Source organism: Bactrocera tryoni, chromosome 5 (assembly GCF_016617805.1).
Source record: "Bactrocera tryoni isolate S06 chromosome 5, CSIRO_BtryS06_freeze2, whole genome shotgun sequence".
Taxonomy (NCBI): domain Eukaryota; kingdom Metazoa; phylum Arthropoda; class Insecta; order Diptera; family Tephritidae; genus Bactrocera; species Bactrocera tryoni.
In genome coordinates this window covers 16,779,758-16,794,170 of record NC_052503.1, presented here as the reverse complement: position 1 = coordinate 16,794,170, position 14,413 = coordinate 16,779,758, and the positions used below count along the sequence as shown (strand labels likewise).

The following is a 14,413-nucleotide window of genomic DNA, read 5'->3' as shown; positions in this document are numbered from 1 at the left end:
GGTTTCAGAACAAATCTTGAGTGCAAGAAATCCTTTATACGAAGCATACTTCTTTATGAACCAAAATTTTTATTTATTTCTTATGCAGAAAACGTCGTAGACAAAAAACCATAAATGTATGAAGACCTTTAAATTGAAAAAATTAAATTATTTTTTTTAATAAATTTATTTTGATTTTGTTCGGTATACTCATACACATAGACACATTTTCTATCTAAAAAGCCTCTCAGACACAAAAAATGAATAAAAATCAAAATAACACACCAGTCACAACAAACAAACGAAAAATAAAAACAACATTAATCACACAACAAAATTAAAATAATAATAATAACAATAATTAACAACAACAATACCACCACCAACACTTTAGCACAACACAATAGCAACAACAAACAACAATTATTTTATAGCAAACCAAAAAGACCGTTGAACTGTTTGAGAAAACACTTTTTGCCCACAATGTTCTTCCTCTTCTTCTTCTTCTTCCGCTTCTGCAGTTTTTATTAACACAATTTACTATGAAATTAAAGTTAAAATAAACAGGCAAGAAACAAAAAACAACGAATTTCGAAACGCCAACAAGCAGCGCGTAGAAGAAACTAATAAATTTGCAGACTCGTAAAACGTAAATCGTTTGGAAAATATTTTGTATGCGGCGCGGCGCACTTTGCGCTTGTGCGTACGGCTTGCTGCGGCGTAACCACCCCACGACCACACTCGCTCGGCGACTAAACGGCTAAAAGGCCAGTGGCAATAGTGGAGCCAGCCGAATGTGGAGCGACGCGACCACTGCGAAGAGCAGCCAAAATAAGCGCGTGCGAGCGGCCGCAGGCGAGTGCTAGTTGGGCGACGTATGTGTGTGCGCGCGCGTTAGTTACTCAACTCTAGTTTGGTGCCGAAAATAGTAAAATTTATTTCATCTGCATTTTGCTCGTGTGTTGCGGCTGAGAGCGCTGGCGAATCGAGCGCAACTGGGCGGCCCGGCAGCGCGTTGTGCTGTTTTGGCCGGCGGCAAGCCGCGTGAAGTAGCCAAAGCGCCAGCCGGCGAGCCGCGCAGCTATTGCGGTAATTTCGTTAATGGCTTTTTAAGAAGTGCAGAAAAATTTTCATAATTTTTTACTACGTTTGCTGGTGCACCACTTTTAAATATTTCCTTAACACTTACTTAATTCTTTTTTTTTTCGGCTTCATTTTGTTTGAGTAGTGTGGGAATTCTCTTTGTTAAAAAAGGTTTTTGTGAATGAACTGGAAAAAGTAGCAGTCGATTGCGTGCCAAAAATAGTAACTCATAATTACGCTAATGACTGTAGTTAATTCAAGTTGGCAATGAGTGCTAACCGTTTTTTTTGTAGTTGGGTCGTTAAGCGTGTTTGAAGTGAGTGTTCGAAGTGTAATTGCAAAAATTAATAAAAACAATTTAATTAGATTGTAAATATGTATTTGATAAGCGAATCTGCGAACTTGACCTTGCCGTTGGTCACAGGTTGTCTTGATAATCGCTTACTATTCAATTCAAGTGCTAAAGGTAATGACATAATTTATAACTCTATTGTCACAAGGCGCAATTTGTTTGAGTTTGTAATTAAATAATTCACTTATTTCGGCACAAATTAATTTCAAAAATAATGGCTTCAAAACCTCTACTTTTGTAAATGATTGTTGCTCTCAACTAATGAGATATATGTATTTGTCCCAAAATTTGTATGTTCTTTTACGCCAAAATGCTTTCCAGCTCAAATTTGAAGCATACTTTTTGCTGTTTCATTCTTATTTCCTTCGATTAAAAGCAACTTTTACTTCTCAGCCAGTTAATGAAAAAAAAACCTTAAGTTTGCAACTACCTATAGATCTTTCCTGTAGAACTTTCTTATAGAACCTTCATAGAACCTTTTTTTAAGGTCATTCCAGTTACTTTTTATAAAAAAATGTAATACAGTTAACAAAAATTGCCTTCTAAACCTCAAGCGAAAGGTCTATGATACCTGCTTTGATAAGCACAATCCTTTTAGATTTCATCCGCTGTGGGATGCGTTGGGCAGTTATTCAACAATTAGAGCACATGAAAATTGGTTGTTTAACTTTATAAGACACTTTCTTCTGACAGAAATAAACTCTTAAGTTTGTCATTACTTCTACACGATAACCACAATAGAATAGATAACTACTGTAGAGCATACGGATCGAAGCCACATCCTGGGTGCTGATAGTAGATGACTCTAATCACCACACTAACTGTCCTCTGGAAGACCTCAGTGTTTCGAGAGAAAAGATAGTGGATTGACGGTTGAAGGATTAGGGATGATTTAGTCAACTTAAGAGACCAGCAAACCAAACACAAATAGCAGAGCTAGTTTACTTAACAGTCTTATGACGAGCCATAAGTATATTAGACGAATAAAGATCATAATTTCAAAAAGAATGCGGAAAACTTTTTTATCGTTGGCAATAGCTGAATACCCTGCTCTATAAATTTATATTTATACAGAATCTAATCACATCTTAAGATGTTAAGCACTCAACTTCAAACTAGGGTATATAAATACTTGAGATGAGTACTATCTGATCTAAGTTGACCCCGCCTGACCAAAAAACAAAACTCCATTTTTACTTATTTCACAATCCTCCTTATCTCTTTCAAAATAGGCTCCTTAACCAATCCAAGCATATTAATTTTTAATCTGATTTTCTATACACTTGCTATAAGCCACGTTTGGGTGACTTTCAGTGCATTCATTTTTTTCCGTTTTCGGCTCCTTTTTGAAACAGCAATCGCTCAGTTGTTGATAGTTTTGACGTCGTAGTTATAACGTCATTAGTAATAATACATTTGATGAATGTAAGGTCCTCAGTAAAGTTGTCAATTATTTTTTGCTTTTTTCGACTCGTACTAGTTTTTCTTGCAAAAAATTCAGGTCTTTTGGTACGAGTCTAGCATTTACCCACTTCATACCCAAAACATTAACCAAAATATGTTGAGTCGATCCATAAGAGATGCGGAAATTCTCTGCTATCCCTCTGATGCCAAAACACATATTTTTAAATAACGTTTCTTTAACTTTTTCGATATTGTCGTCATTAACAGAGGTGGAAGGACGACTCGCTTGAGGCAAGTTTCCGATGACTTTTCGACATTCCGTGCCACTCAAACACTTGTATTCGTGATAATATAATGCCTAAACCCGTCTGCAGCATTTTCAACCAAACATTAGGCGTGATTCCATTAGAAACTAAAAATTTTGAGCAAACTCGTTGTTAATTTTTTTGTTCATGGTAAAAATCGCCAGGCCAATTATATGCTAATTGATACATGGAGATCAAACTAAACACGTCCATTTAAGAAGGTTGTACAAAAAAAAAAATTAAAAAAAAAACCAAATTTAAATTTCCGCAAACTTTTTTTATGGAGCAGTCCGGGTCAAATTTGATCACTTGTGAAATATACTGCCCTAACTAGAATCACTGTAATGCATAAACAAACTTCGAGTTATGAGTAATTTTTTCTTTTTGAAATATGACTTTTATCCAATTTAAGAGTTCGAGTTATGAAGAACTTCAGAGTATCAACTGTATTACTAACCGTGAGATTAGACTGAGACCTTTTTAAAGCTAATCATATTCTTCATTTTATTTACAGCTTAAGATATGTATATACATATATGACCAAAAAAAAATCATTTTCTATGCCAAGATTTTTAAAATATTAGTCCATAGACCCGTGTGGAAAAAATTACACAGTCATCGCCTGAAAAATCTCGCGTATGCTCCACTTGTTAACACATTATTTTCTTTATTGACATGTTTACAACCACAAGCTGTGACTGCCGACGCTTTTGTCGCAACAAATCCCTTCTGACGAAGAAAGATGCGACGCAACACTTAACAAACAAAGCCAAACATATGTAAATATATTTCGATTAACGACACGCATAAAAATGTCAGTGGGCATTATATCTTTTGCTTAATTAACAAAATCATAAAGAGCTTTTAGTATTGAGTGCGCAGCAACAGAATGGTATAAAAGTAGAAAAAGAGAAGTGAAAAAAGTTATAAAAATAAATTAAAAAATATTTAGAAAAAAAAATTTTAAATAAAAAAAGAAAATAACTAAAAAAAACTATTAAAAGAAATTAGAAAAAATTATTTTCAAAAAACTAAAAAAAATTATCAAAAACTAAAAATTAAAAAAAATATTTTCAAAACTAAAAATTAAAAGTTTTAATAATAAAAACAAAAAATAAAATATAAAAAATTTAATTAAAATTAAAGAAAAAATTCAGATAAAAATTAATAGTAATAAATAAAAAAAATTAAAATTATAAAATAAAAAAAGTTAAAAAAAAAATGTAAAAAAAATTTAATTAAAAAGTAAAAATATGCGTTAAAAAGGAAATATACAAAAACAAAACAAAAGCACTATATACAGCTCTACAAAGAAAGCATGCCCAACGGCAGCTCAGAGACAGAAATGTAAGAAGTGAAATAAATTTGGTTAAAAATAACAAAATTAAATGAAAAATGGACAAAAGAATATAGGAAGAAGAAAATGTACAAAAATACAAACGGAAAAACGAACGAAGTCAAATGCAGCTAATTATAAACACTTTGCTCATTTGCGGAAAAGAAGAACAAAAAAAATTAAAATTAAAGAGAAATGCTAAGAAGAAAGAGAAAAAACAGCATGTCGTCTAAAAACAGCAAATACATTTTTTTTATTAGTTTTTTCTATTTTCTCAAGACGCGTCACATCGAGTGGGCACGGACAAGGCGACACTTACGAGACGCTGCATTAGAAGCGCGCACAGACGCGTCAAAATGTCGGAAATGCAGCAGGCGGACAGTCAGTGCTTAGAATATTATTATTATCATTTGCGGTTGCCCACTAAGGAGGCTGAGACCACTACTGCCGCTGCCGCCACCGCCACTGCCACTTGATGCTTAGGCACTCCCAAGTGCTCCGATTGCTTTGCGCTCGAATTGCAGCGCCGCATTAATGACAGTGTGTTGTTGCTCGTAAAGCTTTTTGTAACGGTAAGTGACAACGGCAAAGTACTGTACATGTGTTGCACATTAAACAGCTTGCAACTGTTCGTGGCACTGCTTGGCACTTCATTGGAAAAATGCAAACGATTGCAAAAAATTATGTTTTATAGGTCAAAAATGTCCTCACAGCTCGTCAAACGATTGCGGCTATGAAAGTGTTTAGGAGTTCTTCACACAGTTTTCTGCTGCTCTTATTGTTGTTGCTGTTGCGTTAAAAATTGCGGAAGAACAAAAATGTCATTATGTCATATAATGGAGCGCTTGCAATGCGTGTTTGTATGTATTTATTGAACGGCAGCGAACAGCAATTAACACTCATGGACGGCACTTTGAATGCGAAAACGATTGATGCAAATGGGTCAGTGGGTATTTTGCACGAGCTATTGAGCAGCTGCCTGTATGCTAATTATATTTCGATGCTTAATTTGTTGAGGGTGCTTATTAAATAAGATATTTTTGTTTTGTTATATTTTTCCTTCCGAAAATTTTGAAGTTTTTAGAGATTGGGTTTACATAATGTTAATTTATATAAGATAGACTTGAAAATGAAGTGTTATGTGACATGTAGTCTATTGAGCCCTCCCACTCCACAGCAACTCTTTCAGCTTCCTTACGATTAGGAAACCGAAAAATATACTTGGAGCAAGTTTTTGCGCGACGAATATTCTTCTTTCGTTTCATTATCGCCTTCGAGCAGTTAATGTACCACTATTTGATCAAATTTGACCGGGACTGGCCCACATAAACTACTCGCTCAACATCTCTTGTTGATCGACTCAACACAGTTTGGTTAGTGTTTTAGGTATGAAGCGTTTAAATGCTAGACTCACAGCAAAAGGCCTCAATCTTCTGAAAAAACGACGTCGAGTAGTAGTTGTGATTGAAAACTTAGCTAAGGATCCTAACTTAGCTGAGTACCATATATTATAACGCATCATTACGGGAGACGAGACGTGAGTTTATGAAGATGCCATCGGAATTAAAATGATGGCGCTTTAAAAGTGAGCCGAAGCCGAAAAACCCAAGATTCGCTAAATCGATTCGAGGCTCAGACATATTTTGAAGACGATAATGAAAACTTGTGATAAAATGCATACAAACATACATACAATCAACATCGACACGTGCGGGATGGGATAAATACCGAGAGTTCAAGAATTAAGCGAGACGCATGTACAGACAAAAAAAGAGAGAGGCCGCAAGCCGAGAGTACGAGGAGCTTTGCAAGGGGGGCGACAAGGGTAATCCTCGAAAATTCCACAAAAATACTAATAGAAGGTTTCAAGACCGGAGCCTACTCTTGTGGAATCCCCAGAGGTGATCTAGTAACCGATGCTCAGAGCATACTGAAATTATGGAGGAAACACTTCTACAGCCTACTGAATGGCAGTGAAAGTACAACGCCAGGAGAAGGCGAACCCGATTTCCCAATCGATGACGATGGAGCAGACTTTCCATTGCAAGATCTTGAAGAAGTTCGAATAGCAATTACCCGTCTGAACAACAAATGGGCAGGGCCGATGGATTCAAATACGAGCTATTCAAATACGGCGGCGAAGAACGAAAGCATTCCCGACGATTGAAATTTAAGGGTGCTCTGCCCAACCCACAAAAAGAGAGACATCACAATCTGCGCCAACTACCGTGGGATAAGCCTCCTCAAGATCGCATATATGGTTCTATCGAGCGTATTGTGTGAATGATTGAAGCCCACCGTCAACGAACTGATTGGACTTTATCAGTCTGGCTTCTAACCTGGAAAATCAACAACTCACCAGATATTCACCATGCGCCAGACCCGTGAAAAGAGGATGGACACACAGTACCTCTTCGGCGATTTCAAAACTGCTTTTGATAGCACGAAAAGGAGTTGCCTTTATGCCGCTTTGTCTAAATTTGGTATCCCCGCAAAACTAAACTGACGGTGAGCAATACCAAAAGCTCCGTCGGATTGGGAAAGACCTATCGGAGCCGTTCGATATCAAACGGGGTGCTACTTCGGATTGACTAAGGTAATTGAGAAGAAAAGTATTCGCTCGACGAAAAAAATCAAATTCTACGAGTCACTCATTATTCCCGTCCTGCTACATGGTACAGAGGCATGAACGATGACAACATCTGATGAGTCGGCGTTAGGAGTTTTCGAGAGAGAGGTTCTGCGGAAGATTTATGGTTCTTTGAGCATTGGCAACTGTGAATAACACAGTCGTTGGAACGAGCTGTACGAGATATATACGGCGGCATTTCATAGTTCAGCGAATCAAGAGACAGTGGCTATACTGGCTAGATCATGTCGTCCGAATGGTTGAAGACACTCCACCTCTGAGAGTATTCGACGCAGTACCCGCCGTAGGAAGCAGAGGAAGATGAAGACCTCTATCTGTTGGAAAGATAAGGTGGAGAAGGACCTGGCTGTACTTGGAATTTGCATTTGATAAAAAAGTATCATAACCTCAAAATTGTAAAATGATTCCGAATAACTTTTTCGCTGTAACAAAACAAAGAACTAGAAGTAATAAAGTGTTAAGCAACATACATTGCTTCTCATTAATTTAAAAACAAAAACTTCCTGACTTTGCTAAATTATAATGTCAAGAGTATGACTAATAAATGTAAATATATATATAACGTAAACATATATTTATTTTAAGAAAAGCCAGCTAGCTTAGATCAAAGTAAAGCACAAGTTCTTACTAATTAAAATTTCATGTAAAATTTGACCACAAATGAACACATTCCCTTGTTGACACAGACTTATTGATGACGCGCGTCAAATTTGTTTTAAATTATTATTTTCATAGATTTTTCTTCCCACAACTAACACCCAAAGTGCTACCGAAAACATTTAAAACAATAGTATATGCAAATATATACAAATGTATATGTAAATAGAACTTTAAACAAGCAATTACACAGTCAAAACACTTACATTTGCACGAAAAATAAAAAAGAGAAGCGAAAAACAAATAAAGTGCCTGATTAAAGAGCTGAAATTAAAACAAAATTGTATTATACAAACATATAGAGATATACATACAATGTAAGAGTACAAATGTAGATACATATCTCAGTGTCTTTCAGCATCTTCAAAGCTACATATTTACATATATACATACAATTGTATGTGTGTGCTTGTGAGAATCTTCATGCCGAAAATATTCTATTTTTAAAAGCCAACTAATTATTTCCTTTCAACTGCTGCTAAACAGAAAAAAATAAGTGTGTTTGTATGTATATGTAGATATGAAAGCAAGAAAATATTGTGCGCGTACTATTGGCATGCACTGTGCTGACATTATTTTAATGTGCGCACACAGGTGAAGAGCATGCTTGGAGAGCGAAAGAGAAGGAGACAGGTATGTGTACAAGCGGAGTTGCCATTTCGATTCAAACAGATAATAGAAATAGTAGATTTTTATAGAACGTTGTGAAATTTGGAACTTTTTAAATCAAAATATTGTTTAAGAAATTGTCAAACCAAAAGAAATGGAAGAGTAAATGATATTATTATTTCGATATTATATATTATTTTTTTCCAGCAAATATTTTTTTTAGACAAAACAGAAAACTTCTCAACGTGCAAAAGGCCTTATCAGCTATTTTGACGAATACTTTTATAACGAATACTTTTAATGTATACAATAAATTATATCTAGACAATCTCTTTCAAGCAAAATATTTCCGTTCTGTGGTTTCTGTTTGCGACTGTTGTCTACAGAAGAAATTTTATGAAAGACTAATATGAAACAGAAAATAAATTTATTTGAAATGTAAACTAAAGAAACATTATGGCTTCGGAATTAAAAAAAATCTGCGTTACTATCATCTAATCAAAAAAATGTATACTTTCGCAAGTTGGAAATATATAGCAGAAATATTAACAGAAACGCAATCAGAACGAAAACAAGAGACTGAAAGAGAAACAGAAAATTTCTGTTCACAAAAGAAAGTAAAATATTCTAGACTTTTGGCTGCTAAACAAATGAGGAATGCATCGCGACCTATTCTATTCTATTGTGCTCTCCATGTTGCTATACTCTAATAAACGTATTTCGATAAGCTTTAACCTGAAACAATAACGGTAAGGCTTCTACAACAATAAACCATTGCTGAACCCGAAAAGCACAGTAGCAGAAAAAAATAGTAACAGAAACGGAAAAATACTTACAGCAAAAAATAGTAACAAGAACAGAAAATTTTGTACTGGAAACAGAAATGTTATTTACAGCAACAGAAATGGAAAAAATAGTATCATAAACAGAAAAATTTTACAGCAAAAGAAATGGAAAAAATAGTATCATAAACAGAAAAATTTTATAGCAAAAGAAACTGAAAAAATATCAACAGCACCAAAATAACAAAAAACAGCAACAGCACCACATGCTGTCAAGTCCAGCATACCTTCGAATAATTAAACCTCTTAATGATAATAAGGTGTTTTAATATCGCTCACCTTTTCACCTACCGTAACGACCTTCTCGGCCATTTCTTTAACTATGTATTAATTTCGTTTTCTTTAGTATAAACATTTTTCTATTGTTTGCATTTGCTTTTGACGCTTTTGTTTAGTGACACACTTTTGGGTATTCTGTAATCGATATTCGCAGTGCAACAACAAAAGCTGAAAGCCGCTACAGACGAAGCAGAGCGCTGGCTGCCGCTTGGCATATTCGCTTGCTCACTGCAGAATACTACACTTTGGCTTTAAAGTGGTTAAGTGGCGCTCGCTGTGGCCTAAGTTCATTTGCTAACTAAGTCAAAAGGTCAGTGCGCGCTTCGCTCACTTTGGGGCTAATTAATTTACTGTTATCGCTTTCTTATTGTTTTAAGGGCGATTTAAAGCACGAGCTCAACGGCATGATAAGTGAGAGGAGTGGATGAAATAAAGTCATTTTGCCATTTGATTGACAGAAAATAATAGTTTTTTAAATTACTTTTGACCGTTTACACTGCTTTAAAAATTTAAAAAATTTTTTGTCTCAAAAACCAACTAAAAATTTTTTTTATTGCTTTTTTCTTAAGTTTTATGACCACACTGTGAAATTTCTGGTTTTGCGTTATGCACTTGACATTTCTGTTGCCATTTACACTCTTTAACACAGCTTAAGTATGTAGAGGAGATCAGATAGGAAGCTTGACAATCTCGTCAGGTAAAGTTTATGTGTTCGCAAGCGTGCTTAAGCGCTTGGAAAAGTTGACGCTTTCTTTGACAATGAATGCAAATTCTATATGTAAAGTAGTTTTTAAACAAATTTTAAAGAAAGAAAAACAAAAAAAACTATTGCTCCCTGTTCGCTCTTTGAGAAAGCAATATAAATTTCCCCTAGTTGACGACAGAAGCAATTTATTATAAAATATTCCACTTCTGTTATTGATATTAAAAATGTGGAAATTAACAGCAGAACCTTTCAAAATAGCGACATTAAAAGTAAATATAGTCGAAGAAACAGATTTTAGGGTATAACCACTTTGTACTTGTATACGTATATAGGACGAAAGGTACAACGAACTTTTTTCAGATAAGATTTTAGTTTTTATTTTTTTCAAAACAATCTATTCTTTCACGAATTTTTGTGTAAAATATCCTTGCTATGTCCTAAACACATTCTATTTTTATATAAAATATTTATTTTTTCTCCTTATACAGACATAATATCGGAAAAAATCTCATTTTTAATCAAAAAATCTCAAGTCAAAATATCAAATTGGTTTTTAGAAAGTCGGTGAACTTTGTCTTCGTTCAAATCTCTAACGGGGTTTTCAATAATAGCGCTACAAAAGTCTTTATTCCTGTGAAAGTACTTTCGATACCATTATGTATGGAACTCGATTATTTTTTGCATGGCCATCACGGGCTCGCTTGCAGAAGTCCGATCGCTGAACCCAATTTTCAAGCATAAATCGGCCGATTATACTGCAATTTCAACTTTGATATTCGTACGAAGTTCATCAATCGTCGATAGCTTGTCCATAGACTTGACATAGCTTCACAGGAAATGGTCTAACGACGTCAAAACGCACTATCGAGACAGCCAATTAATTATAAATCGATTACGACATTCGCTGTGTGGCTTGTGGTGCCGTCCTGTTGGAAAAATATTCGGTCATCACGGAGCGCTAACGATTCCCAGTTTTGATCATCACGGAAGAACTACAGCCCAACGACGCCGCCGGCACACAAACGGCACCAAAATGTAATTTTCTTGGAATGCAATGGTGACGTATGGAGTACGTGTGGATTGCTGACTAACTAATAACGCATATTTTGCTTTTGTCGAAGCCTTTCAGCCAGAAATCAGCCTCATCATCGCTGAAGATAATTTTTCGATGAAAATCCGGATCATTTTCAAGTTGTTGCTCAGCCCAATTCACGAACAAACGACGATTCTGGTGGTCAAGCGACTTCAGTTTTGATCTTCTAAGCATGTAAGCCAAGATCTTTCCGCAAATTGAGAACGACGTGTGAGAGACTGATTTGGGTTTTCCTCAATTGATGCGCTAGCGGCAGCAATAATCTCGACACTACGTACACTTCTTTGCCTTACTGGCACAAGAACCTTTTGTACTATGCCTGTGGATTCAAATTTGTCTACGAGACGCTCAACTGTTGATTTATGCTGTCAAATCACTTACGACGACCATAAATTGGACGTAGCGCTCTTACATTTGTGTAGTAAATTTTTATAATTTCGACTCGTTATTGCATCATACATCTTTTCATGCTGAAATGACAAATCTTACTGAAGAAAAATGTCATAATAGCAGGGAAAATTTCTTGCCGATACAACAACTATCTGTTTTTTGCGAAAACCGCTTTGTAGAGTTGAACATTTCGATATTTGATAAAATATCAAGTGTTGGTTTTACCCGAATAGTATCTGGTAAGCAATTCTCTTGAGTTCGTCATTTTGGTAATATAAACAAAAAAGCTCCGTTTAGGCACTAGATTTTCAATTATTTAAACTATTTTGTTCCGATTTGATTTTAGTTGGAGCTATATGTTTACCGTAAAAAGCTACGGTTGGAACTGAATCAACACCATTACTTTTAAAATCTAAATTTTTTTTTCAAATTTCTGTCAAGTCGGACCTTTTTTAATTATGCTGTTTTTTTCTAAAAAAATAGAATTCACTGTAAAAAAAATTAAATCAATAAATTTAAAAATATATAAAACAAAAAAAAAGATACGAACATTTTTTTAAAATAATTTTAGGATTGGTATCTTGTGGATAACCGCTATTTTTACACAAAAATTTGTTGTCTTAATTCACATAATAAAATAAACAATAATTATTCAGCAAGCCACTACACACACTTGTGTATTTTATATAAAAATATGTAAACCATGCAGCCAAAAACAAAATAAACAAATAGAGAAGTGTAAAAAAATAGATTACAACAAATATGAGAATGCTTAGAAAAAGCTCGAGTGAGAAAAAAATTTATTTTACATATAAAATACACATGTTTATATGTATGTAGTATGCGAGCATAAATAAAAAGATTATCAAATTGTTCAAATGCTGACAAACATATACATATACACCATAAATATGCCACCATAGCCGCATACACCACTGTTTCAAGCGCGCTTGTATGCATTTATATATGTATGTACATATGTGTGTATGTGCGCGCTTGAATATGTAAAAATAGAAACAAGTGGTGTTAATTTTCAATTTGTATCTAAACAGTCAGTGTCATTCACCTCTCCAACGGTGGCGGCGGCGGCACAAGTGACTGCCAAAGTCAGCAGGTATTTTTTTCTTGTTCTTTGTTTTTATGTTGCAAGCATGCTTACAAACACATACATATGTACATATACATTATGCGGTTTGTAAGCGTAAGTGGCAACAAAAGCATACTATATGTATGCAACATACAACATGCTACACGCATCACCAGCTATTATGCATGCGTAGCACGTGCAACAAACAACAAACAACACAAAAGGCCAAGCAGCAAGTGCAAAGGGAACGCTGAAGCGGATTCGAATGGAATGGACAGCAAGCATCGCTATGCAGAACGGCAGCATTGCAATGCCCAGCAAGGTGCACACAACTATTTTGAATAAAGCATGAAACAAAAGAGTGGCAGTCGGTGGAGGCAAGTTAGCATTTTGTAGGGAAAATGAGTGGATTATTGGCTGTGGGCTATAGACAAGTGCCTTAGCAGACAGCTAATCAAGCTAAGAATATTACAAAAACAAAAACAAATTAAGGGAATGGTGCATACACACACCTACAACCGTGCTTTGGCATACAATATGCCACATTTTGTTGCACCGATGTGTTAAACGATACCGAAATGACTTTGTTTTGACTGTGAACTCGGCGTTTACGTGACTTTCCAATTGAAGTATTATTATTTTATTTTTTGTTGTTGAAAATCAGCAATTTGAACTCGCACTTGACTCGCAAATGCCGCCGAGATATTCACACACTCATCAGCAATCAGCTGTTTCGCGGCAACAAGTGAATTTGCAAAATGGTCGGGCAATTGAAAAATTGCCACAATGTTCAATATCTTGTATTGTATACTAGCAGATAAGAAATTTTAGCATATTTGCGCTCACTTGAGGTTACATTAGAGCGGATCATTTTTTTTCTATAAAATCGCGTATGCGGAAAATGTTCTACAGATCAATCAGAATATTTTTTCCTAAGATGTATCAGATCCAAAACCGGTTTCGAGCAAAAAAAAAAAATCACGTATGCGAGAAATGTTCTACGGGTCATTCTGAACAACTTTGCCTAAGAGACTATGGGTCTAAAAGCGGTTTCGAGCCAGCGATTTTTAAGTCGAAGTTTAAAAAATCTGAATAATGTTGTATGGAAGTTATGTCATATAATTGTACGATCTGACCGATTCCGACAAATGATTAATATAATATCAAAATGCACTTTACATTAAATTTCATTCGGATATCTCAAAAAATTACGAAAAAATGTTTATGATAAAAAAAAAATTAGAAAAAATAGAAAAATTAAAAATTGCTGGCCCATTTTAGACCCACAGTCTCTGAGGCAAAGTTGTTCTCGCATACGTGATTTCTCTCTTTTTTTTTGGCTTCCTGTAAATCGACCCGCTCTAATATACATTTGAGACACTTGAAACGCGTTAGTCAAAATGATGAACTGATTGATTGACTTGCAAATAATTATTCCATTAAAAATTTTATCACTTAAAAAGCTGTTTTTAATCCACCGACTTTAACGCCTGACTCTTGGAAAATAGACAGACATTATTTAATTTTAAAAATAGCCTAACTCTAAATAAAAAAGCTTGGAAGTGAACTTGAAATAAAGACCTAAAAATATTGTAAAGAAGACTTAACTTCAGGAAGAAGGTAAACAGGGGTCAAAGACTT

At 35.0% G+C, this 14,413-nt stretch overlaps 1 protein-coding gene across 8 annotated transcripts in view; it reads right to left on the bottom strand.

The window, feature by feature from the left end:
- Positions 1-14,413, bottom strand: part of LOC120776737 — a 127,672-nt gene that overhangs the window by 17,161 nt on the left and 96,098 nt on the right. For 4 of the 8 annotated variants that reach the window (XM_040107672.1, XM_040107665.1, XM_040107664.1 and 1 more), the window contains exon 1: positions 419-664. The exons of 3 other annotated variants lie outside the window; for them this stretch is intronic. The gene's annotated coding sequence lies outside the window, so the exon portion shown is untranslated. Of the gene's footprint in view, positions 1-418; positions 665-14,413 lie in introns of those variants that run through there. One more of the 8 variants, XM_040107666.1, reaches the window with a different exon arrangement.